Consider the following 26,241-nt stretch of genomic DNA (forward strand, 5'->3'; position numbering starts at 1 on the left):
GAATTTTGTTTTAGATGTAATTATACCTCACTTTTGTTATGGAACCTTCAGTTTCTAGTTTATGGTGGAAGATGTCTTTATTATTGAGCATATTGATTTTTGATTTTTAATAATGAATTAGCAATAGCACAAGCTAGCACTATTGCTATGTATTACTATTTTTTATTTTTAATGAATTACCTATAGTTATGAGCATATTTGTTTTCAATTTTTAATGAATTACCTATAGTTATGAACATATTTATTTTATTTATTTATTGTATTAGAAAATTGAACCAGGAAATTTAGGTATATACAAAACATAATTTTGGTATATAGCAAGTTCAAATTTAAATAAATATGTATTAGGATTTTAGGTCAACAGAATGTTAATAAGTATAGATAGTACAAATTAAATCAAAATCACTTGAGTAGCGCAGCGTTGTTTGGTCTTACTTGTGCAGGTCGTGGGTTCGAGTCTCTTCACGCGCGCGAAACTTAAACAAATTTTTTGCACCCCAAGCCACCAGCAAGGAAATGGGTTTCACTGCCGGAGGACATATTTGGCTGGCAGTGAAACTATTTTCACTGTCGGTAGACTTATTGGAACGGTAGTGAATGTACCCTTTCACTGCCGAAAGGTCGTCGGTTCGAGCTCTTCGCGCGTGTGCGAAACTTAAACAAATTTTTTACACCCTAAGCCACCAGCAGGGAAAGAGGTTTCACTACCGGTAGACATATTTGGCCGGTAGTGAAAGTACTTTCACTGCCGGTGGACTTATTGGGCCAGCAGTGAAAGTACCCTTTCATTGCCGGTCGTCATATTGAGCCAGCCATGAAGGTACCCTTTCACTACCGGTGCTCAAATTGAGCCGGCAGTGGAAGCCCTTCCCTATATTGCTCGACACCTGCCCTCTGACACTTAGAAAAATTTTCCTGCCGGTGCCCTCCGTGATACCGCCGTCCCCTCTGCATCCTCCTCGATGCCGCCATCCCCGCCGCATCCTCCCCGACTTCGCCGTCCCCGGAGCCCCGTCGTCCTCATCCTGGAGCCCCGCCATCCCTGTCCCGGAGCTAAGGCTGCCATCTCCATCCTCTACACCGCTGTCTCTCGTCCCGCTCGTGCCGTCGTCGTCCGCGCCCGCCTGCCTTGTCAACCGATAGAGCAAAGGTAAATCCTCCGCCCTCCTTCCTCCCTTGTTGGGAAGCGATATCAAATTTGGCTGCACTCGTGTGCATTCAAAATTACAGATAGTCTAACATGATCTTCAAACATCTCCTATCTATTGTTTGGGTGCTTGGTCTATCCTGCAAAAGTTTCTCTTTGTACATGTACACTATATAAGCTTTGTGCCATCTGGTACAGTTGCAGTAGATATAGTTATGAGGAATGATTTGTGCCATCCTTGTATAAGAAAAATTAAACTGAAACTCATGATTAGATGAGCAAAACTTGCTGAGTTGCTAATGATATTGGGGGTATAAAAGAGATTCAGTTTTTCGATATTGGATGAGTTGTGAATCACAAAAATAACAAATCTAAACTAAATAAATGAATATGATGCATTCAGTATGACAGATTTTCAGTTTTGGCACAGATTTCATCTTGATCTTGGTTTTGAGACATTCACAAATCAGCGATACCTAAACCAGTCATACTGTAGTGACTTCTTTGGTGTTGTTCTACATGTGTCTTCCACCATTTTCCTATCAAGGCTACTGCCAGTCTATTTCAAATTGATGAAAGCCTGCAACTTCTTGACAATGTCAGGCTTGTCGACAAAATTTCTTGGAAAACTGCATAGTCAAGCTATATGTATGCAGTAGAAAGCTCTATAGCCTGTACCTTTGTGTGGTTTATCATCTTTAGTGCTAAAACTTAAGGGCACGATTATCTAGCAGGTTATTTGTTTACTGTTACTCTGTAGACTATGCAACTAAATAATTTTGCATGTTAACACTAGCTTATTACATCTTCTCAATTCACTTTGTTTTGTTCCAATACCAGCTAATTAAACCGATATGTATCACGATCTATGATTCAAAATTTGTCCATCATGGAATTATCTATCTTGACATAGCCTGTAGCTACGAGAAGGAAGGAATACATTCTTTTATCTATGGACTATGGAAACTAGCTATTATCTTGTCTACTATTATGGTCTTGAGGGTGGCATGGTGATAGGAAAATATATATAGTGGCGATGATTATATGGCTCGAGGATGCTTCAACTGGTCTGTTTAGAGAGAAAGCATTCTTCTCAAGTCAACATTTATGTGCCAGTCCTACTAGTTCATAGAGTAGCTTCTCTCAAGACGAGTTGGACACCCTATCTAAGGTTGATCTCTAGAGTTTTCTTTTAGCCCACTCTAAAAGAAAACTCTTGAGGTCAATCTCAGATAGGGCGTCCAGCTCGTCTTGAGAGAAGCTGCTCTCTGAACTAGTAGGACTGCCATATAAATGCTGACTTGAGAAGAATGCTTTCTCTCCGAACAGGTAATCAGTTTTGAAGTCCTAATAAGGCCATTTGCTAGAGCCACTGTGCTGTAATGTAACACGAACACTATCTTTTCTTCACAGTAACATTTTTTTGGTGTTAATGTGGTTTGTAGTATATCATTTTTTGCAAATTCTCTGAAATTTAGGACTGTTATGATATGGTATGTTGTTCATCATGGTTGGCAAAGTGGAGTGTTCTCCAGTTGGGAGGAATGCCACGCACAAGTTAATGGATTCAAAGAAGCATGTTACAAAGGATACAAGTCCAAACATGAAGCTGTTGCAGCATACAACAGTCAAGTCATCCAAGCCGAGCTAAAATTGGCTAACTTTGAAAATAAGAAATGTGATTTCACGTGTAAAGATGTCATAATCCTAGTTCTGGTTGTAATCATCATTATTTTGCTATGTAAGATGATGTGACTTGTAAGATCAATGTGTCAACTGTCAGTACATTTATGCATATTTTGCTTTGTAAGATGCAACTTTTTTTGTTAAATGTGTTCATAACGTACTCGTTTACAATATTATACAGGTATGCATTCTATCTATCAATTCCTTCATGGTTATCTCACTCTTTTGACTACCTCCCTCTCTCCCTCATCGGCTTTATCTCTATCTTCCTCCTTCCTCTGCCCTTTATATGTAGAATACTCAACCGCTTGTCGTCATCGTATGCAGAACTCCCAGGAAGTGATGGCATTACCAACCGCCGATCTAGGCTAGGTGTTAGAAGGAGATGTAGTTCCACTGTCAAACATTGAAGAAGGTAGCCCGAGCCACTACCTCAACCTAGACCAAACAGATGCCTGTGGAGGCGATGAGGTAATTCATAAGTAGATGAATGCATCTATTCTACATATTATCATATAGGTTCCCAATAGTTTTTTCGCTTATGCGCATTTGCTTAATGCTTCAGAGGGTCACGACAATGAGCAATCCCAGGAGTGGCATCGTGTCCGAGGTCCCTCGAAGATGCCTACGGGACAATTTGTGATCACGGAGGTCTCACCATCGAGGTGCCAACTGCACCAGAGATAGTTCTGGGGCCATACAAGTTAGTCTATGGGATTGCTGTTAAGGATCACGTACCCATCAGCTATAGATTGTGGACTGGTGAATGAGGTGATCCGCACGTGGTTTTTGATTCGATCAAGAACGAAATCTTGTGGCCCAAGATATTAGAGAAGTTCGACTTCCCTGAAGAGACATATATGGAAGTAGTTAAGCGTAAGAAGCTAATGATCATGGGCCTTTCATTTAAGAATTGGAATCGGACACTGAACATAATGTATGTGCAGAAAGGTACAACGCCAGATTTTCGTAAATGGCCACAACTGGAAGATCATTGGCAAGCCTTTGTGGAGTACAAGTTGTCGGAAGAAGCACGGAGGTTGAGTGAGGTGAACAAAGCAAACTCAAAGAAGAACCTGTACCCCCACACCACATAGTCGGCAGTTGTGGGTACGTGAGGAAAGAAAGGCAATGGCAACAACAGCTAGATGAACTGCAAGAGAGAAGTTTTTACGCTTGAGATGGAATGCTGGAGCGAATGATCGACACACTTCCTTCTTAGGAGGGGGTGCTTCTTACTCGTCTGATAGAAACTTATCCTTTACGACCTCCAAAGACCTGGAAGCGATGCAAGATCTTGCAAAAAAGCTTGTGAAAGCCCACGAGCAGTCTTCACAAGGCTCTTTCAAGCCAAACAGGGATAGGGATGAGCTCACCTTGGCCCTGGGAAACAAGGAGCATGGTGGTCGCACACGAGGCGTTGGGGTGATGGGTTGGAAATATGGATTCCCAGGCAACGTCGACAGTTACAAGAGTCAAAAGAGATCCCAAGTAGAGCGAGATGCAGAATGAGAGGCAGAACAAGCTAGGATGATGGAAATGCTTGAACAAGCGCTGAAAAAAGGAGAGGGAACATACAGAAGAAAAAATAGCACAAGCAATGTCCCAAGCCCTCATGCGTCAACGCGGTGCCATTGTGAGCGAACAGGAACGACCGAAAGCGTCTCCTGAGTTTGCGTGCTCCAGCCCTGGTGGTCGTCAGAGTAGCTGTGCGTCTACGGGAGTTCCTAGAGCTGACTCCACTTATCCTGTGGACCTCATCACAGCACGGACACCGTGTGAATTACACATTGGTGCTAGGAACAATACCATCAAGGTGGCTTCCGGCGTGGCTTATCCCCATGGCTCCCATGAACAATTGCACGTACGTCCGATACCAGAGGGCTACACTATCATCGAAGTAGATGAGGCAGTTGACCAGTACCGTCATGTTGAGGTGGACTACCCCGTAGAGGAGGGGGCGGACACTATAGGAGAGAATGAGCACACATTCATCGCATGGGAGAAGGCCTACATAGTGTTTCCACTAGGGATAGCTCCCGAGAACCTCTACTCTCCAGTACACCTCAGGCCATCGTCACCTCTTAGATCTCTCTCTCCTCACCCATCTCCTAGAAGAAGTCCACCTCCTCAGCCATTGCCTCAAAGAAGTCCACCGCTCAAGAAGCCAACACCATCAAGAACCCAGCCATCAGCTCGGAAAACACGATCAAGTTCCGCAACATCCAACCAGACGACATCATGTAAGAAGTCGGTGGCATCTAAGAAGTTGGCAGAAGCCAAGGATATCTATTCACTCACTGCTGGGGAAACCAAAAAGATTATGGATGCCAGTGTCACATATCATTTACATCCTCCACCACCTCCACCGAATCCTGTTGTGCCTGAAGATGTCGTGAAATTTTTCACAAAAATGGCCAAAGTTAAACAAATGGGAGCAGCTTCAAGAAAGCCGTTGACTAACTATGAACGCATCAGCAAGAAGCAGGCCAAGAGCAAATCAATAATTAAGGATGCTCCAAGCATTGCAGAATTCCTGGCTGAATCAAGAATAACAACAGAGGAACTAGCACAGCTTACTGTGGCAACGAATATCCAAAAGTTGGATTTTACATGGCCGTTTGAGTTGACCAAACCTTTGGTCAAACCAGATATAGAAAGAAACTTTACAACTCAAATGTGCCAATTACATCAGTGGTACTTGGAGCATTCCAGACAGGGCTTTTAGGCGTTCCCTGTAAAATATACATATGATTGTTTCCTCAACGGGGATGGCCTCTTCTGGGTGTATTTCAAAGACTTGTATGAACTGTATAAGGCAGATGCCCTCGATGTGGCTATAGTCAAAGTGTGGACTCTGTAAGTGACTTATGCATATAATTCACGTTATATGATCTTGTACCTTGAAATTGCATAGCTAACTTCTCCTTTTCATAGAATGGAGATCCAAGCATGCAGACAAGACTTAGATAAGCAAGTAGGATCCATCGATCCTAGGCTTGTGAACCAGAAACTTATAAGGGAGAATCCAGACTTCATTGAGGACTACTTATTGAAGTGTCTGGTTCACCACTAATACAAGAAATTCATACTCTTACCCTATAGTTTTGAGTACGTGTTTGCGCGCTAGGGTGTCCTCATTTTATGGGCAACTCAATTCTAGTACTAATTTGCTATGGTGATATATTCTGCAGTTTTCATTGGATTCTCCTTGTCATCCACCCAGACTTGAGTAAGATCATTGTCTTAGACTCACAAAAGAGAGATCAGATGACTTACCAACACCTCATCAATATGCTAAATAGGTTAACTCAATGATTTGATCTTCTCAACGATTGTATCTAATTTTAATTGGTATTCATATTCACGTACAGGGCGTACACAAGATACCGAAAAAAAAGTATCATCTACTTTCCATTTAGGAAGCAATATGATGTAAAAACTGACATTCCGGTACACAGGGAATATTCATGTATTGCATTTTCTACTGAATAAAAAGGTTTAATTCATTCCACTGATGAATCTTTTCCTCTTGAAGTGTATGAGGTAGGCAGTCGGCAACAATCTCTACGTGTTTTATGTTGTTACTAACATGCACACATTCAGCCCGGACGGAGATGTTGTTAGGTTCATTGATCTTGAGGTATGAAATAACATATTGATACATTCTTTTCAACTTCTATACGTGTTCAAGGACTAATTCTTTCGATTCTTCAAATGCAGCACTCGAAACTACGCACAAATGTGTTACAACCTGCAGAAATACATACCCTTCAAGAATAGATCGCCAAGTTCTTCTTGGAACATATTATCAACCCAAACGGCAAGTTTCATGAACCGATCGTGTCGTCCACGCATGACAGGTCTTTAGATGACACAATTCCTTCTAGTAGAGAGTATGCGATAAGGAGGAAAGCTACAAAGCGGCTTGACAACGTATTATATTTTAACAAATGACATGATATTAATGTATGTCATTAATTACTATTGATTAATGAATGATATGAATTACTATGTATGATGCGAAGTTGGTATCGACGGGATAGCCTTCCAACGATGATGCGAAGGAGGAGCAAGAAGCAGTGGCCAGGAAGCGTGCCCTAGAGGAGGATGAGAGGTTGGCCTGTCAGCTGTGCACTGCGGAGAAGCAAAAAGCTGCGTCCCATAAGCGTGCCCAGGAGGAGGAGGATGAGAGGGTGGCCCGTCAGTGTGCTACGTAGGAGGCCAAAGGCTCAAACCATAGAGGCGTTCAGGCATCAGACTTCGATGTCTTTGACACGCCAGCGAGGCTAGAGCTTAAGCAACACCGCAGTTGATCAGGCATGGCCGGGTCCTCCGCTCCAGCACCATCGGCTCGTCGGCGTCCCCAGACATACACACGCCAACAGTCGACATCACGGGAGAGGTAGAGGGATACTGGACTGGCTGAACTCGACCGACTTTTCAGGGGGTAACCTGTGAGAACTATTATGTATATATGTGTGTTTGTCGATGCCTATGACTTGAAATATGTGTTCATTACTATGTATTAATGAAGGTGCTTTTATTATTGATTTACATTAAATATATGTATCATTGTATGCATGTATTGAGAGAGAGACGGAGAGACCGAGGAGTGAGAGGGAGTATAGAGAAGACAGAGAGAGGGAGGAGGGGAGGGAGGATAGGCAAAACATTGCCGGCTGAATCCTTCAGCTGGTAGTGATTTCAGGTTTATCACTGTCGGCTGAAGGATTTAGTCGGCAGTGATGCCTTGGGTATCACTACTGGCTATATCCTTGAGCCAGCAGTGATGCCTTGGGTATCACTGCCGGCTGAATCCTTGAGCCGGCAGTGATAAGGCCCTTCATTGCCGGTCCACCGAGCCGGCAGTGATAGTCCACGACTATCACTGTTCGTTGCTCACTACCAGCTCCAAAACCGGTAGTGAAGGTGGTTTTGGAGTCGGCAGTGAAGGGGGTTTCTGCAGTAGTGAAGATTGGCGTGCCTGCCTTTGGAGTTTTTTTTTTAATATTTTCTATTATTAATATTTAAATAAATAGATCTCAGATAGCAATATTTGTATAAATAGGCGTCTACCGTACTCTGGAAGGGCGGTAAGGATGGCAACGTAGCACCGGAGGCCCTTACTGCCCTCTCAGTGGGCGGGTAGACCCCACCCCGAGCGCCCGCCGTGCAGTGCCCCTTACTACCCTCTGAGAGGATAGTTAGCCCTTCCCATCCTCACATGGGATGGTTAGCCCCACCGCTTGGATTTTTTTAATTTAATTTTTGTATATGTTAATTTAACAAATAGTGCACATTCATTCGGTGAAAAATGTTAGTTGTGTAAAAAGTGGTCAAAACGATATCGTGGAGTAGTTATTTTTTTGGAAATTTTGGATCGATATAAATTTATCGATATTTGTTTATTTATTTGATGTAAAATTGTATGAGTAATTTTTTTAGTAACGTAATGTTGGGAGGATACAAAATCTAATTTTTCGAATAATTGTAGTTGTGAAGCACTATTAGTATAAAATCTGGCACGAAGGTTACATACGTTGACAAATATTACATGGGACATATGGTTTGTCGTTGCCACGCAAAAGGACCCTAACCATAAAGACATGACAACAACAAACTTTTGCATGTATGGTGCACGAAAATGATATTCTCTGTCTTTTATAGTATATTGTAAAGATCAATTTCAACATGGTAGGATAGCCATCAGATGTATAGTAGTATTTAGAGTACTGTAGTTTTGTTTATCTAGATTTTACAGAATAATGATATTGGTAATAATTATAGATAATTAGAAACTTTATTAAGTAGACAGATGATTAATTAGTTTAAATTGGTTAGTTTGCTTAGGAGCAATTTTGATTGTAGTGAACTAAATGTATTGTTAGGTGATCATCAGTGCCGGTAGTTTTGTTAAAGTTTCGATAATTAGAAGTATAGTTTTCCGGTATTAACATTGGATATATTTTTGGATATTTCTAGGGATGTTCAATAAATTATATTTTTAGATATATTATGGTGAAAGTCATATTGTTTATAGTCCTAGTGGTGTAGATCTCTCTGGATTTCATCATGTCGTCAAGGAACTTAGTAGAACTAATGAGAGGACCATAGTGGACATGTGCAAGTGGCTGATGCGCCATTTTCAACTAGATCCCAGCAACATGTGCTTAAGCTAAGAGCTTTGCTAAGCCGTGCTACTCAGGGGTACTTCGGGGAGCTCGTCCTGATTAATGCGATATCTACTTGGAGGTAGTACATCAGGAGGAACAAGTCAGCAGTAGTGGATGAAGTATACCCGACAACTGTGGAGGACGAGCAAGACGTTGGGGATGTGCAGGAGATGCAACCGAGGGGTGCAGCTGATGAGGGGGAGGACATCCCTAGCATAATTGAAGAGATGGAGAGGGAGGATCAAGAGCTAGAGGAAGCCATTGCTAATGAGGATTCATCCGACGAGGAGGGAAATGCTTATGTTCCTGTAGAGTGGAGGAATCAGGAATTTTCAAAGCTAGTGGTGAGTAAGGGTCATCAGACACCTTGGAAATATCATGAGAACGAGGTGTCTCAGGGTGCTATGTACCCTAGTAAGGAGGTTATTATTGATGCAATGAAATTCTAGTCACTGTCTCTTCGAAAGCAGTTCAAGGTTGTGAAGTTGAGCAAAAGGGAGTACGACGTCAAATGTTTGGTGCTTGATTGTTCATGGAGGGTGCACACATTAGGGGGAAGTGTGTTGACTATTCGGAGTGCTTAATAGTTAGGGAGCATAACTGTCACATTGAGGAAATAGAGTTTTCCCACCAGAACCTGTCATCTGCTTTTGTTGCCAATGCTATATTTGGAGAGATTGTGGACAACTTAAAGAATGAGACACGATTAATAATCCGTGCTATTGAGGAATGATTCCAGTACACAATAAATTATGCCAAGGCATGGAGGGCGAAACAGAAGGCTATTGAGAGGAGGTTTGGGACATACGAAGATTCATATGACAACTTACCACATCAACTAGCCACAATATGTGTGAGAAATCCTGGAAGTTACATTGATATCAAGCAGTACCCCTCAACTGATGTGAAGTATAGAGGGAAGTGAGTATTACAATATGCTTTGTTTGCATTTGCGGTAACCATCAAGACATTTATTGTCGACCCATCATTTGCTTGGACGGGATGTTCCTCACTGGGAAGTATAAATGATAGATATTGTCTACAATTGGGATAGACGGGAACAACCAAATCATGCCACTAGGGTTTGCCTTCGTGGAGAGAAAGAACGAGGAGAGCTGGTATCAGTTCTTTGAGCGGGTCAAGCATGTTATTGTTCTGAACTGGCCTGATATATGTTTTATTCATGATAGAAATGCAGGGTTGTTGTAGGCTTTGTTGGATATGCAATACGATAGTGTTCAATGGTGTGTAAGAGCAAAGTGGCCCGACTTGAAGAGCAGGTGGTGCATGAGGCATATGAGTGCAAACTTTTACAGACAATTCAAAAACAAGGACTTGATGAATATTTTCAAGAAATTGTGCAACCAAAACCAACAGAGAAAGTTCAACATACTATAGGCAAGACTAGACGAACTAACCACAAAGCAGACAGCTGAGCTAGCAGACATAGGAGATGACTCGGTTGCTCTTGGACCCATTCCAACAAATACTCGCCAGATAGTAAGGAGGTTAGGGTTAGCTGTTAGGGACTTTTCGCAGTGGATACAAAATGAGCCAAGAGATAAATGGGCATTGATGTACGACACTGGAGGGGCAAGGTATGGGATAATGACAACTAATCTTGCTAAGATCTACAACTGGGTTATGCAGGGTATGAGGTCCCTCCCACTTATTGGAATTGTTGAAGGTATTATGCATGGAACTTACAGATATTTCATTGATCGCTAGGTAGTTGCTTCAAAGGCAATGGCAGATAACCGTATGTTGTATGGATCGATGCTATGTGAGGACATGGAGAAGGCCACAAAGAAGGCACATATGCATCGCACTAATCAAGAGGGAATTGTGGAGCATAAGTTCAGTGTCTTGTGCCATGATAAGGGTCGTAGGGGTGGCAGATGTGAGCGCCATGTGCAAGAGTGCATGCTTAGGGTTGGAACATGCATCTGTACATGCTAGAAGCCACAATTGCTATGCATGCCATGTACAGATGTCATAGCTGCATGTGGGGAGCATAATATGCTACCCAGACAATATGTTTCCCACTACTTTATGAAGGATCAGATGCTGAACATATGGAACCATGAGCTTTTTCTCTATGTCATTGTTGATACATTTGCAAGTAATCCAGATCCCTCACAAATCTATGTGCCAGACTTTGAGAGGATGAAGTACACACAAGGATGTCAACAAACTCGGTGGATTCAAAAATATATGGATGAATCCGAGGCGAGTCCAATGGTGAAGCAATGCGGCAAGTGTGATGAAATAGGTCACACATACAAGTACTGTCTGAAAAATGCACCTGGTGTGTAGATGGGGTCATGAAGGCGGTCAAGTGTGAATGTGTTTAGTGTATCTCGATGTTATATTTGTAAGGTTTTTGCCTTACATATATACGTTGTATTTGGACCTTACATTTATATTTGATTGTGTACCTATATGTTCTAATATATTCATGTAACTTTGTGTACCTATATATTATATGTTGTTCACATAATTATGTGTGTATGTTCATGTAACAGACTTTTTATATTTATTGTCAATGTAGATATGACGCACCCACTGTCCCTCGAGCTTCTTGACCCTGGACTAGAAGCACCGCAGCTTCTTGTCTGCCGATGACCAGACAGAGTTAGGAGTTTTTCGACCACGTGGCCCCGGGGAGCTACTTACGATCGACGATTGTCACGACCCAAATTCTTAATCACGCGATTAATCATAATCACGCTTTCAAGCATTATGTTTAATTTTGCATAATTATAATTTGGAATATTAATGCATTCGTATGAAATCATTTGGATGAGAGAAAGAAATACATGAGAGAAAAGAATTGAATTCACAGCGAAAATAGACACCTTTCACTTACATGTGGGCCCCACATGTGGCCCCACCTTCCAACCACCCCAAAGGGGCAGCTCACCTACCCTCTCTCTCTCCCACCTGCTCCCACCCTCACTCCCGTGCTCCAACCGGCCTAAGCAAGGAGAGCAAGAGCTCTCACTCCCCTCTCACTCCCTCTCTCCATTTCTTCCAAAATCCGAGCTCTAGAGAAGGATTGGAGGCAAGCAAGTGGTACCATTGCATTCTAGAGCTCATAAGCTACTCATCCATCCAATTCATTTTCGAATTCCTGGAGGATTTGAGTCGTTCTTGGCTCGTTTTGGTGTTTAGGGTTAAAACAAGAAGAACACCGGAATTCTTCGTTTCTCGAGCATTTCCTCCACTTCCCGATGGTCACCCAACTCTACAAGCATCTTGAGTAAGTCTCTTAGGCTCCCCATGGCAAGAATTCATGATTTGGTTGATCGATTTTGAGTTTTAGGAAAGTTCATGAGTTTTTGAGGTTTTGGACCAAAATGAGGATTTAGATGAGATTTGATTTAGGAATTGAGTTGCTAGGTGGTTAGTTGAGTTCTAGACTCTCTAAACTCTCCCAAACATATCCTCCTTTGGAGTGGAAAAGATCGTAAATTGATTTGGCAAAGTTTCCCCTCAAATAGAAGCAGTTCTGGAAAGTCCGGAACCTCTGCAGAAAAGTGCAGATAGTCCGCAAAAGTGTGGAGGGTCCGTACTTACTATTCATCAGGCACGTTGAGGCTTGCAAAATTCATAATTTATTCATCCGAACTCCAAACAACATGAGACCAGTTGCGTTAGCTTCGTACGAGTGTGAACTACGTGTTAAAAATGTTTGAACTCCAGAAAATATTTTCGAAAATTATTGATTTAATTAAATGTGTTTCGGCTTGTTTAGGTCACGGTAAGTTGTTGCCATGTCCTAAAATTATGAAACCACTTTTGTTAGCCTTGTATTAACATGCTCTACATATTAAAAATACTATGATCCATGAGATGAGTGTTTGAATTCCGTTGGTTAATGAAATACGCGCTGAGGTTTAATGAGTCATTGAAATGGTTTCAATTTTTAACATTGCGTAATTAATTGAATCTAAACCCATTATATAGTGTATGACCATATTTAGGTAAAGTGTGTCTAGTGTTCAAGTTGAAAAGATCAACGAATCAGTAAAAACACATTTCCTGTCAATATCTGGAGTGTCCGGACAAAGTTCGGAGGGTCCGCACATGTCCGGAGAATTCTCCGGATAGTCTGGAGTTTGCCTGAGTTGCGCAAATGTCTGGATGTTCCGCATAATTTTGCGGATAGTCCGCATATGTCCGGAGGTTCCGCACTTCCAGTAACTTTTCAAATGGGTTTGAGTCCCAATTTTGTTCTAATTCGTATGTTTGCACTTTTAACATGTTTTACACATCATATGGCATGCATTGTTGCATTTCATCCATACTCATAGCATTGAACGCGTTATTCTTTTTAGATAACGCCGATCCGATGATCCCGGTGAGCGAGGGCGATCCGGGGGCACCCCACCTTTGTGAGCCAGTGCATCAAGGCAAGCAACTAAGCATATTGATCTCTCTTGTGTAATTGGAGAAGTCTAAATATTGATAAATTATACTTATGTATGTATGCATATTTAGTGAGTCAGTGTCGGGTGCCAATGGGTAGAACCTATGCCGATTGCATTTTTATACTTTGAATACTTGTGTATTTACATTCCTTGTAGCTTTGAGGTGTTGTGAATGTCTAGGTATGGGTTCAACTTATATGCTTAGCCATGCTTAGGTCATTCGGTAGAAGTCGAGCGACGGCGCATCCTGTTGTTCGCGAGCATAGGACCTTCTTATGATTACATACACTTGTTGAGGTTGACATGGTTGTATGAGTGGTGAGTATGAGACGAGGTGTGGACGGTGCTAGGATGGTGTTTTATCCTGCCCGAATGTGGAGTTCCCCTGGGTAGGTCGGTAGAGGAAAACCGGACACCGTAGGCTACTTGCATCGTTTAAGGCCGATCGTCGGGGTAGTTGGCTTTAGCACTTACCTTACTCACCACATGCCGATCTAATGGTAAGGCGAGCCGAATACCTTCGCAGCTGTGGCTTTGTGGGCATGAACATCGACGGTGTGAGCGGGCGGGCTTGTAAGCGATACTAGTTTGCTCCGGGAGTAGTTCTAGTATCGCCGCGCCGAGCGATGCATGCCCCACACGGTTGGGGCTGGTTGGGAAAGATTGTCACGAGTATCCCCTTGTGTGTACTTTGGCCGGTGGCACAAGCCGAATGTTCCTCGTGTCGTGTGGGTCCAGGAGTATCCCCTTGCAGGGTGTATAAACAGTTTGAACTACCACACTCTCGGTCATGAGCATTCTATTGTTTCATTTGCACCCGGTCGTAGAGTTTCGAGTATGGTTTGTGGTTCGGTTTGTGGGAGATGGTGATTGTGGGCACTTGTTACTTGTTGATATACATGTTGTTTACAGATACACTTGTTCAGTTGTTAGTTGTAGGGTAGTTTTCATATATTTTGGTTAAGTTTCAGTCGCTCACGCATATGTCTAGGATGCTTAGTGCTTATGTTTTACTTAACCTGTGGTTCATCCTTGCTAATGATCAATGCATAATCCTTGGAGTCGAGCTATGTATATATGCTCTATATGGTTTAAGTCTTGCGAGTACCTTCGTACTCATGCCTGCGCTTTCAGGTACTCCTGTCGCTGAGGAAGAGGCGGGTGTTTGGCTACTTCGTGCCCGCCGATGCAGGTGGTGGGCAAGAGTAGTGCATCCTACTTTGGGTGGTCGTGCTTTTGTGATGGAGCCTAAGGGCATATGGCTCCATCCCCTTTTGTTGTATAGCTTTTAGTCTTCTGTTGCTTAGTTCTTTTGTTGGTTAGGAGTTGAGCAGGTTTTAGTCTCCTCCTAGCTCTCTTTTGCTGTAAATTATGATAACTTGTTGCATGCTTAAGAACTTGTAATATAATGTTGATTACTCACTCTTTCTTAAGTTTTGTTGTGATATACATGTTGGAAAGGCATGTGTTCCGATCTTGGGCACAAAATACGTGCCGGGACTACCGGGATGATATTCTGGTTAATCATCGAGGTTGTGGTTATGAATAATGATCCTCGTGGTGATTAATTAGAATATTATTTGGATGGTTCCTCACAACGATCGTTGGAAGCACCGGTATGCCACAAATTAGCTGTGTATATGCCTGATTTATTTATTGCATGCTCTACATTCACTTAATATTCCAAATTGTACATGTTGGCAACATCTGGACTCCTACCGTTGTGTTGTTTGGTGGAGGCCCGAGATACAGAGAACCGCAGGGGAGACCGCAATAGGAGACAATAGTAGGGTTTTACCTTTGCTTTTGTAACTTACATGTTTGTTTCATGATGCATCTTCAATTCGCGAACTAGTCTTACATATTCAGACGTGTCCTTTTTATGTACTATTTACCATATCATTACTGTATTTCTTAATCCCATGTGACTGCACACTAGTTGCATTTCTTCAATAGGTTGACCCATTCCTCGTCCTCGGCTTTGATGTCGAAGTTGATCCACATTATGAAGTCACAAAGCCTAATGGATGACTATACGCATGATTTTATTATTATCTGAAACAAAAGTTGATAAATCATGTGAAATATGACATAAATTAAATACCCCATGAGACACGGACGAAGGATCAATGTTTGAGCATTGGAAGAATCTCCTCCCATTGGTTTCGAGCTCATAGTATACCTTCATTTCACATACAATCCCGCACTTGTACAACGGCGGTGGTATACCAAACGTAGGCATACTAGAGCTCGCCATTTTGCATTTTTAGTTTATTTGCTAGTTATTTATTAAGCTTTGTTACATATTAATTATGATATTTAATACATGTTTAATATTTTTTAAATAATCAGGAACTCGTGCTTTGGTGTAGAGCCATAACGTTGCAGTGAAGGATCAATAAATCTATGGCGGGACCTTTGAGTACAGGATTTCCATGGACACCTACAACAATCTGTATAGCACTTAATGTCTCCTTACATGTTGTGTGTGAAGGGAAGGATGATCCCTTCAAGGAGAACAACCTAATCCAAGCCTCGACAACCGTGGGAGACCCTAGTAAGGAAGTCCTGGTGGATTGGGCTAGCAGTAGAACCATTTTTTATGCCAACCCGACCAAGATAACTTGGCAGCAAAATCAATATACTCTGACGATTTGCCTTCCTAAAGCCAAAACCTAACGCCACTAGTAACCCTATTCTAGAAGCTCTTTAGCAGATAAAAATATCCAAAGAGGTCGAAGGATGGGAGAAAGCCTAGGAAGGCCTTGCACAAATGTACAAAGATGCTCAGCATGATGATGGAGTTGGGGTTGAGGTGGATGAGCTCCATGCAATAGAAATCCAGCACCTCAAGGAGAAAATTGGAAGGGGGGAAGCGGAAGCCGCAGTGGAATAAATCGAGGAACACCACTATCCATGTGGTGTCTAGGATTGGGATTGTCTGCCCACCATTAGTGCACATGCAATTAGGGCCTGAGGAGAAATCACCTCATCAATCTCTGCCTTGACCAGAGCCTCCTCTGTGATGTCGGACTCCTGCCAAGCTAGAATCGCACTCACCATCTCATCGGCGTTGGAGCTCTCTTTCTCAATCTTTTTCCAACCCATGGTGGTGGACGGATTGAAGGGATATGGTTATTTAGAGGAAAAGGCGCGAGAGGCGTGAAGAAGTAATAGAAAGTAAACAATGATGGTGGGATGAACGATGAAGTAGGCTCCCCCTATGCTTTTATACAGTGTGACATCTCTTAGAGATGGCTCTTCGAATGACACCGTAGCATAACTCAGGGCCATGATCCCCTGCTTTTGCGTCACGTTGAATTTAATGGTTATCACATGTGGAGTAGTTTGCGCAGTAACCTGAGGAGCTTGGTGCACCACGTCACCTCATGCGCATGTTTTCGCACTGTAATCATGATTTCCTGCTAGGTAAAAGGTTCTCACCACTACCCAAAATCTCTGCTGTGACGGTCCAACTTTCGAACCCGAATAATGATAAGTCTTCTCCTCCTATCCTTTCATGAGGATGGGATGATCTTTTCGGGCTAATCAGAAATCCTACTCAGATGGAACACCTTCTCGAGGTCTCGTTTGAGAACTCAGAGGTGTTCAAAACCCTAAGTACATGATCTGATAACCCAGAGAACCGGTTTGATGCATAACCCTAATTGGGAACTTGAGTCTTAATCGATGATGTTGTTGGACAAAACGCTTATCTTTATTGGCCAAGTACTTGACCCGTCGAAGCCTCATTTCACCTACTTATGAGGGGTTTGACGATGACTATTGGATAATTATCATATCCGTGTATCCCAGGATTTCTGATAATTATCAGTGCATATCTTTATCTTAGGGAAGGGGATCCTTGGATGAATGAAAACCGCTCATAGGAGCTTAGGGTATCTCGTAAACAAGGAAGTTTATCTCCAAGAATGAAAATGAAAACTCCAGAGGACGTACGATGCCCCATAGATATACGGAGCTTGGGGACGCTCCGGAGGACAAGTCATAAGCCATTTCAAGTAGAACTAGCTCATTGAATCCAAGACAAGTTGCAAGACAACACAAGCTGAGCAAGGAAGTCACCGACTAGGTTTAGATCCATCTAGGTTAGCTACACCCCCTCTTGTAGCATGCCAAGATCAATACAAAATATACAGGACGTAGGGTTATTATCTACAGGGAGGCCCGAACCTGTATAAAAACACCTCTGTGTGTTCTTGTGGTTCATCTACTCAAGGCATCCTACATCTATTCTACAAGTTCATAAGATCGGTGGTTCACCAATCGTCGACAATGAGGTTTTCACTAATCTACTCGACACCCATCCCGACAAGTGTTATGGTTCATCCCAGAGAAAGAGCTTCATACTAGGCACCTACGAATGAGATGACAAACCCTAGTGTGATCTCCATCAGACCAACAATTGTAGCCTCCACGCATATTGCCTCTAGAAGAAAATGGTCAAAGTGGAGATCGAGAAGGTGACCAAAGGAAAGAAGACTCATGACGCGACCTAAAGCAGGGATTCTAGCTCTAGCAGCAGTGAGGAGGACTCGAATTTGATGTAATTTCAGCCAGATGAGAGGATTGTCGACCCCATGTTCGGTGGTTCTGCGTCCTACGAGTCCAAGCGGCAATACAAGATGGTGGCTCGATAAGTCTTGGCTGCCAGCTCTATGGGTCGCCAAGCCATCAACTGGTCGAATGTCAAAATCTCCTTCGGTAGGACGACTACCCAGAGAACTTTGTACAGTCAGGCTGCTTCCCGATAGTGGTCGAGCCTATGATCAACAACTGCAAGGTCTCTAGAGTGCTCATCGATGGAGGGAGTTCTTTGAAATCAATGAGTGGTGTAGATCATATAACTTTTAGTACATGACTGAAATCAACTTCATTTCTTTATTTATTCTATAGCCGACTTTGGACCAATGAATGGTGTTATTCACTACAGGATTTTAAGATTTCCTGAATGTTTTTTTTTTGCAAATGTCCTTCTATAGAAATATATTTTTCTAAAGTGGTCAAGGGTTTTCTAGTCTAATTTAGACATTTCCTGAGGGTAAAAATGAATTAGCAACAAAAAAATAACCGAAGTGGGCAACGGGTAATGATAGTCGAGTTCTATCAATGCCGTCTCAGTGGACCGACAGTGAAGGGGGTTATCACTGCCAACTGAAGGATTCAGCCAGTACTGATACCCAAGGCATCACTGCCGAATGAAGGATTCAGCCGACAGTGATTCTCACTGTCGGCTGAATCCTTCATTCGGCAGTGATGCCTTGGGTATCACTGCCGGCCGAACGTTTGAGCTGGCAATGTTTTCCCTCTCCCACCTCCACGGTCCTCCTCTCTATCCTCTCTGTACTCTCTCTCCTCAATCTCTCCCTCTCTCTCTCTCTCAATACATGCATACAATGATACATATATTTATTGTTAATCAATAATGAAAACACCTTCATTAATACACAGTAAGGAACACATATTACAAGTCAGACATCGACAAACACACAATATTACAAATCACCCCCTGAAAAGTTAGTTGAGTTAAGCAAGTTCAGTATCCCTCTACCTCTCCCGCAATGAGGACCGTGTCCCTGCACTGACGATTGATGGCGTGAGTACGTCCGGGGACGCCGAGGGGCTGATGGTGGTAGAGCGGAGGACCCGGGAACGCTTGATCGACCGCAGTATCGCCTATGCTCCAGGCTCACTGGCATGTCAAAGACATCGAAGTCTGATGCATGAACACCTCTAGGTTTTGAGCCTCCGGCCTCCTCCATAGCACACTGATGGGCCACCCTCTCGTCCTCCTCCTCTTGGGTGCATTTACGGGATACTGCTTCTTGCTCCTCTGTAGTGCACAGCTCACGGGCTAGCCTCTCATCCTCCTCCTCTTGGGCACGTTTACGAGACGTCACTTCTTGCTCCTCCTTCGCATCATCATTGGAAGGCCATTATGTTCAAGAGTCGTTCGACGATACCAAGTTTGCATCATACATAGTAATTCATATAATTCATTAATAAATGGAAAAATCTATGATTTACAACTGAATAAGTGATGGTTCTATAATATGCCATCCATTGTGAGGATGACAAGTGTGACCTGGTCCCACATGTTGTTGACACACCGGTGGCATATCGTAGAACAGGTAATGTCATTCATTAATATTGTGTGAATTGCAGAAATAGAATACATTGTCAAGCCCCTTGGTAGCCTTCCTCCTTGTCGCATACTCTCTACTTGAAGTTAAGGTGTCATCTGAAGGTCTCGCACACGTGGACAGCATGATCGGTTCATGAAACTTGCCATTTAGGTTGATAACATGTTCCAATAAGAACCTGGCTATCTGTTCTGAAGGGCATGTATTTCAGCAGGTTATAACACACTTGTGCGTAGTTTGGAGCGCTGCATTTGAATAATTGAAAGAATTAGTCCTTGAACACGTATAGAAATTGAAAAGAAGGCATCGATATGTTATTTCATACCTCAAGGTCATTGAACCAAATATCATCTCCATCCAGGCTGAATGCGTGCATGAAAGTAAGAACATAAAATGCACAGAGATTGTTGCCAGGTGGTTGTCTCATACACTTCAAGATGAAAGGATTCGTCAGTGGAATGAATTGACCCTTTTTATTCAGTAGGAAATGCAATATATGAATATGTATTGTGTACCGAAAAGTTGGTTTTTACAGCGTACTCCTTCCTGAATGGAAAGTGGATAACACTCTTCTTGCGGTATCTTGTGTATACCCTGTACGTGAATATGAATACCAATTAAACTTAGATGCAATCATCGATAAGATTAAATGATTGAGTTAACTTGTTTAGCATGTCGATGAGGTGTTAGTAAGTCGTCTGATCTCTCTTTGCTGAGTCCAACACAATGATCTTGCTCAAGTCTGGGTGGATGACAAAGAGGATCCAATGAAAACTGCAGAATATATCACCATAGAAAATTCATACTAGAATCGAGTTACCCATAAAATGAGGACACCCTTGTGCGCAAACACGTACTCATAGCTGTAGGGCAAGAGTTTGAATTTCTTGTATTGTGGTGATGCAGACACTTCAATAAGTAGGCCTTAGTGAAGTCTGGATTCTTTGTTACAAGTTTTTGGTTCACAAGGCCAAGATCAATGAATCCTACTTTCTTATCTAAGTCTTGTTCGTATGCTTGGATCTCCATTCTACGAAAAAGAGAAGTTAGCTATGCAATTACAAGGTGCAAGATCATATAACGTGAATTATATGCATAAGTCACTTACATAGTCCACGCTCTGACTGTAACCACATCGAGGGCATCTTCCTTGTACAGTTCATACAAGTGCAAGAATTCCAACCAGAAAAAGCCGTCCCCGTTGAGGAAATATTCTTCTTTGTATCTCATGGGGAACACCTGAAAACCCTGCCTGGATTGCTCCAAGTACCATTGATGTAATCGACGCATTTGAGTTGTAAGGTTCCTTTGTATATCTGGTTTGACCAAAGGTTTGCCCAACTCAAATGGCCATATAACATCCAACTTTGATATATCCGCTCCTACAATAAGTCGTGCTAGTTCTTTTGTTGTTAATCTAGAAGAAGCCAGGAAGTCCGCAATGCTTGGAGCATCCTTAATGATTGGGCCTGGTTTGATCTTGGCCTACATCTTGCTGATGTGTTCATAGTTAGTCGGCGGCTTACTTGAAGCCGACCTCGTTTGTTTAGCTTTGGCTACTTTCATGAAAAAATTCAAGGCATCTTCAGGCACAACAAGATTCGGTGGAGGTGGTGGACGATGGAAATGAGACATCACACTGGTGTCCACAATCTTTTTTGTTTCCTCAGCAGTGAGTGAATAGACATCCTTGGGTTTCGCCAACTTCTTAGATGCCACCGACTTCTTAGATAATGTTATCTGCTTAAATGTTGCAGAATCTGATCTTGTTTTCCGAGCTGATTGCTGGCTTCTTGATGGTGCTGGCTTTCTTGAGCGATGGACTTCTTTGAGGCGATGGCTGAGGAGGTGGACTTCTTTTGGGAGATGGCTGAGGAGAGGGAGATCTAAGAGGTGACGATGGCTCGAGGTGTAGTGGAGAGTAGAGAGTCTCGGAAGCTGTCCATGGTGGAAACACTATGTAGGCCTTCTCCCACGCGATGAATATGTGCTCGTTCTCTCCTATAGTGTTCGCCCCCTCCTTTGCAGTGTAGTCCACCTCAACATGGCAGTACTGGTCATCTGCCTCATCTACTTCGACCGCGGCATAGCCCTCCGGTATCGGACGTCCATGCAAATGTTCATGGGAGCCATGGGGATAAGCCACGCCGGAAGCCACCTTCATGGTAATGTTTCTAGCACCAATGTGTAGTTCACACGGTATCCGTGCTATGATGAGGTCCACGGGATAAGTGATGGGGTCAGCTCCCAGAACTCCTGTGGACGCACAACTACTACGACGACCACCGGGGCTGGAGCGCACAACCTCAGGAGACGTTGCCGGCCATTGCTGTTGGCTCAAAATGGTGCCTCGTTCATGCATGAGGGCTTATGCTACTACTTGTGCTATTTTTTCTTCTATATCTTCCCTCTCCTTTTTTAGTGCTTGTTCAAGCATTTCCATCATCCTAGCTTATTCTGCATCTCGTTCTGCATCTTGCTTTGCTTGGGATCTCTTTCGGCTCTTGTAACTGTTGACTTCGCCTGGGAATCCATATTTCCAAACCATCACCCTAACGTTTCGTGTGCGACCACCGTGCTCCTTGTTTCCTAGGGCCAAAGTGAGCTCATCCATATCCCTGTTTGGCTTGGAAGAGCCTTGTACAGGCTGCTCATGAGCTTCCACAAGCTTTTTTGCAAGCGTTTGCGTCACTTCCTGGTCTTTGGAGGTCGTAAAGCATAAGCTTCCATCAGACGAGTAAGAAGCATCCCTCCCAAGAAGGAAATGTGTCGATCGAATGTTCCAGCCCTCTGTCTCAGGCGTGACACCTCTCTCTCGCAGTTGATCTAGCTGTTGTTGTCATTGTCGTTCTTTCCTCATGTACCCATGGCTGCCCACTTTGTGGGGGTAGAGGTTCTTCTTTGAGTTCGCTTTGTTCACTGCACTCAACTTCTGTGCTTCTTCCGATGACTTGTACTTCGCAAAGGCTTTCCAATGATCTTGCAGTTGTGGCCACATGTGGAAATATGGCGTTGTACCTTTCTGCACATATGTTCTATTCAGTGTGCCCTTTCAGTTCTTAAATGAAAGGCCCATGATCATTAGCGTCTTACGTTTAACTACTGCCATATCTGTCCCTTTAGGGAAGTTGAACTTCTCTGATATCTTGGGCCATAAGATGTCATTCTTGATCGAATTAGGAACCACATGTGGATCATCTCGTTCACCAGTCCACAATCTGTAGCTGGTGGGCATGTGATCCTTAACAGCAGTCCCACAGACTGACTTGTATGGCCTGAGAACTCTCTCAAGTGCAGTTGGCTCCCCTGTTGGAGAGACCTCCGTGATCACAAATCACCCGGTAGGAATCTTCGAGGGACCTCGTACACGATACCGTGCCTAGGATTGCTCATTGTCGTGACCCTTCAGAGCATCAAGGATCTGTGCAGATGCGAAAAAACTATCGGGAACCTATACGATAATATGTAGAAGAGATGCATTCATCTAATTATGAATTACCTCATCAACTCCACATGCGCCTATTTGTTCCAGGTTGAGGTAGTGGCTCGAGCTACCTTCTTCAATGTTTGACGGTGGTACTACATCTCCTTCTGGCACCTGGATCAGATCGGTGGTTGGTGGTGCCATTCCTTCTTGGATGTTCTGCATACGATGACGACGAGTGGTTGAGTAGTATACATATAGAGAGCTGAGAAAGGAGGGAGGTAGAGATAAAGCCAACGAGGGAGGGAGTGAGGCTCAGTGGCTCTAGCAAATGGCCTTTTTAGGACTTCAATATTGATTACATGTTCAGAGAGAAAGCATTCTTTGCAAGTGTGCATTTATGTGCCAGTCCTACTAGTTCAGAGAGCAGCTTCTTTCAAGACAAGCTGGACGTCCTATCTGAGGTTAGCCTAAACAATTTTCTTCAAGAAAACTCAACCGACTTTTTAAGAAACCTCGTCGCGGAAGAGGTAGAGGGATACTGGACTGGCTCAACTCAATCGACTTTTCAGGGGGTGACTTGTAGTATGTGTGTTTATCGATGCCTGACTTGTAATATGTGTTCATTACTATGTATTAATGAATGTGTTTTTATTATTGATTTATAGTAAATATATATATATCATTGTATGCATGTATTGAGAGAGAGACAGAGATTGGGGGGAGAGAGAGTACAGAGAGGACAGAGAGGAGGACCGTGGAGGGGGGAGAGGAAAAACATTGCCGGCTCAAACCTTTGGTCAGCAATGATTCCAACAAATCACTGCCGGCAAAAGGATACAGCTGGTAGTGATGCCAGAGAATCATTGCCGGTTGAATCCTTTAGCCGGCAGTGATGCTTTGGGTATCACTACCGGCTGAATCCTTCAGCTGGCAGTGATAAGCCCCTTCACTGCCAGTCCACTGAGCTGGTAGTGATAGTCCTCGACTATCACTGTCCGTTGCCCATTGCCGGCTCCAAAACCGGTAGTGAAAGGGGTTTTGGAGCCAACAGTGAAGGAGTTTTCTGTAGTAGTGAAAGTCGAGCTAGCAAGAATCGACAGTGATAGTGATAATCACTATTGGTTCTTGTTACAAACCAGTAGTGATACATCACTACCAGTTAGTGACATGAACCAACAGTGATACTAATTCATAAAAGACGTGCCTTTAATAACTGACATTGACAATGGCTATAACTGCCGACAAACCGGCAGTGATAGCCCAAAAACCGTATGAATTCTTTCGTGCGCTTGCTCGGGTTCTCTCGAGTGCCTTTAAATATTTCACTCGATTGCGCTCGCTCTCATACTCGATCTCTTCGATCTGCCCTCTCTCCTCCCACCTCTGCCTCTGCCACCACTGTGATCGATCTACCACCTTCTTCTCCTACTTTGGCCACTCCACCGCCACCTCCGCCGCCACGCCATCCACACCCACGCCAGCGTTCGATGATGAGGTGGAGGCCCCATCGGAGAGCTCGGACGAGGCACAATCCTCGGACGATGTCGAATCAGTGGGGTTCCCCTCCGAGGACGACGTGTGGGACTACTTCCTCAACGTACCGAATGCGAAGAGGCCCCAGAGCTCGAAAGAGGAGGAGGCCAGCGACGGTGAGGATGATGACGGCAGCAACAATGATGGGGAGGACGAGGATGACGACGACGATGACTACTTTGTCGTCGTGGTCGACCGGTAGACACTCATGTGGGTTTAGGGTTTTTTGCGTGTGTGGTTGTGCATGTCTTTTATTTTTGGTGTACAGTGATGGAATTAGTAGCTAAATTATAGATTAGTGTGATATAAACTAGTAAGTCTGGAGATTAGTAATATAAAACTCAGTTAAATTATTGCATGTTTGCTCAAATTTTATTTTCCCCTTAGATTGAGTATCATTACCGATTCGTAGCTGGAACCAACAGTGATAATATATCAATCGGCACAGTCAGCTCAAGAACCGATAGTGATAGCTTGTATCATTATTGGTTTATGTTACAAATCGGTATTGATATACATTATCAATGCCACTTCTGTAACCGACAATGATAATCATGTATTATCACTGCCTCTTAATCACTATCGATTAAAAAACAACAGTAATGTAGTTTTTGAACTGACAGTATGATATTTTCTGTAGTAATGATGACAATTAATTAAACATGAAAAGATAATACAATGAATAAACTCTTAAAATAATAGATAAAATACGGCTGATAAATTCATAAAAAAGAATTGGGACCTAACCATGAAGTAGCAATGTGACTTGGACAGTTGGTCACCAATAGAGAGAATGGTAGGGCCAGAATACGAATGATCTAAGGCCATCTCCAAACTAGAGCAAAGGAAAAAATGAAGCCCAAGCCGACGTAAACCTGAACCTGGCTCGGGGCCCGTTGTTCCAGTGGCTATTTTGGACCAGCCTTGTGCAGTCATTTTAGACCCGGAGGTTTGCCTGAAAAAGTAAATTTTATTTAATTTACATGTCAAAATGCTCGAGTAGCCCAACCCAACCCAAGCCCGGCCCGACTTTGTTGGCCCGGTGGTAGCCGGACTGGGCGACCGTTGCAGGTCTACTCCAAACCATCAGCATCCCAAACAGCAGAAGCCAAAATAGGCATATATTAAAAGCGGCATTTACTCGTAAAGCTGTCAACAATAATAACATGCATGGCCGGGTGAGTCGTCGCTGGTCGCTTGCTGTTTGGTCGCCGTCAGGTGCGAAGCTTTTCTCCGGAGCAGTGTAGCTATCCGCCGCAGTATCATATCCTTCCTTATTCCTCGCCCTCGTCGTCCCCTGTTTCCTTCCTTTTATGTTTGGAGTTTGAATTTTGAGGCGAGCGCAACGCGGTCAGTCCAAGAAAGGAAGGCAGGAACCAGAAGTGAGTAACAAAGAGAGCTGTACGTGTGCGTCTATCTAGGTGTATGTGTGTGGGGAGAGGCAGAGATCAATAGAGAGAGAGAGAGGGAGAGAGGCAGGGGGTAGTCTTGGTTTTAGCAAGCGATTAGTTGCGACCAGAGCGGTCGTCACTCGTGATTATATTGCAAGAAACAGGAGAGTTCTTGCTCGCTGTTCTCTCTCTCCTGAATCTGGTTGCATATAGGATCGCGTCGCGTCATCTAGTTCTTGAATCTTGTTTGCAAGACACGGTAAAGTTTTTTCTTGCTCGCTGAT

This window comes from Phragmites australis, chromosome 1 (assembly GCF_958298935.1).
Source record: "Phragmites australis chromosome 1, lpPhrAust1.1, whole genome shotgun sequence".
Lineage (NCBI taxonomy): Eukaryota > Viridiplantae > Streptophyta > Magnoliopsida > Poales > Poaceae > Phragmites > Phragmites australis.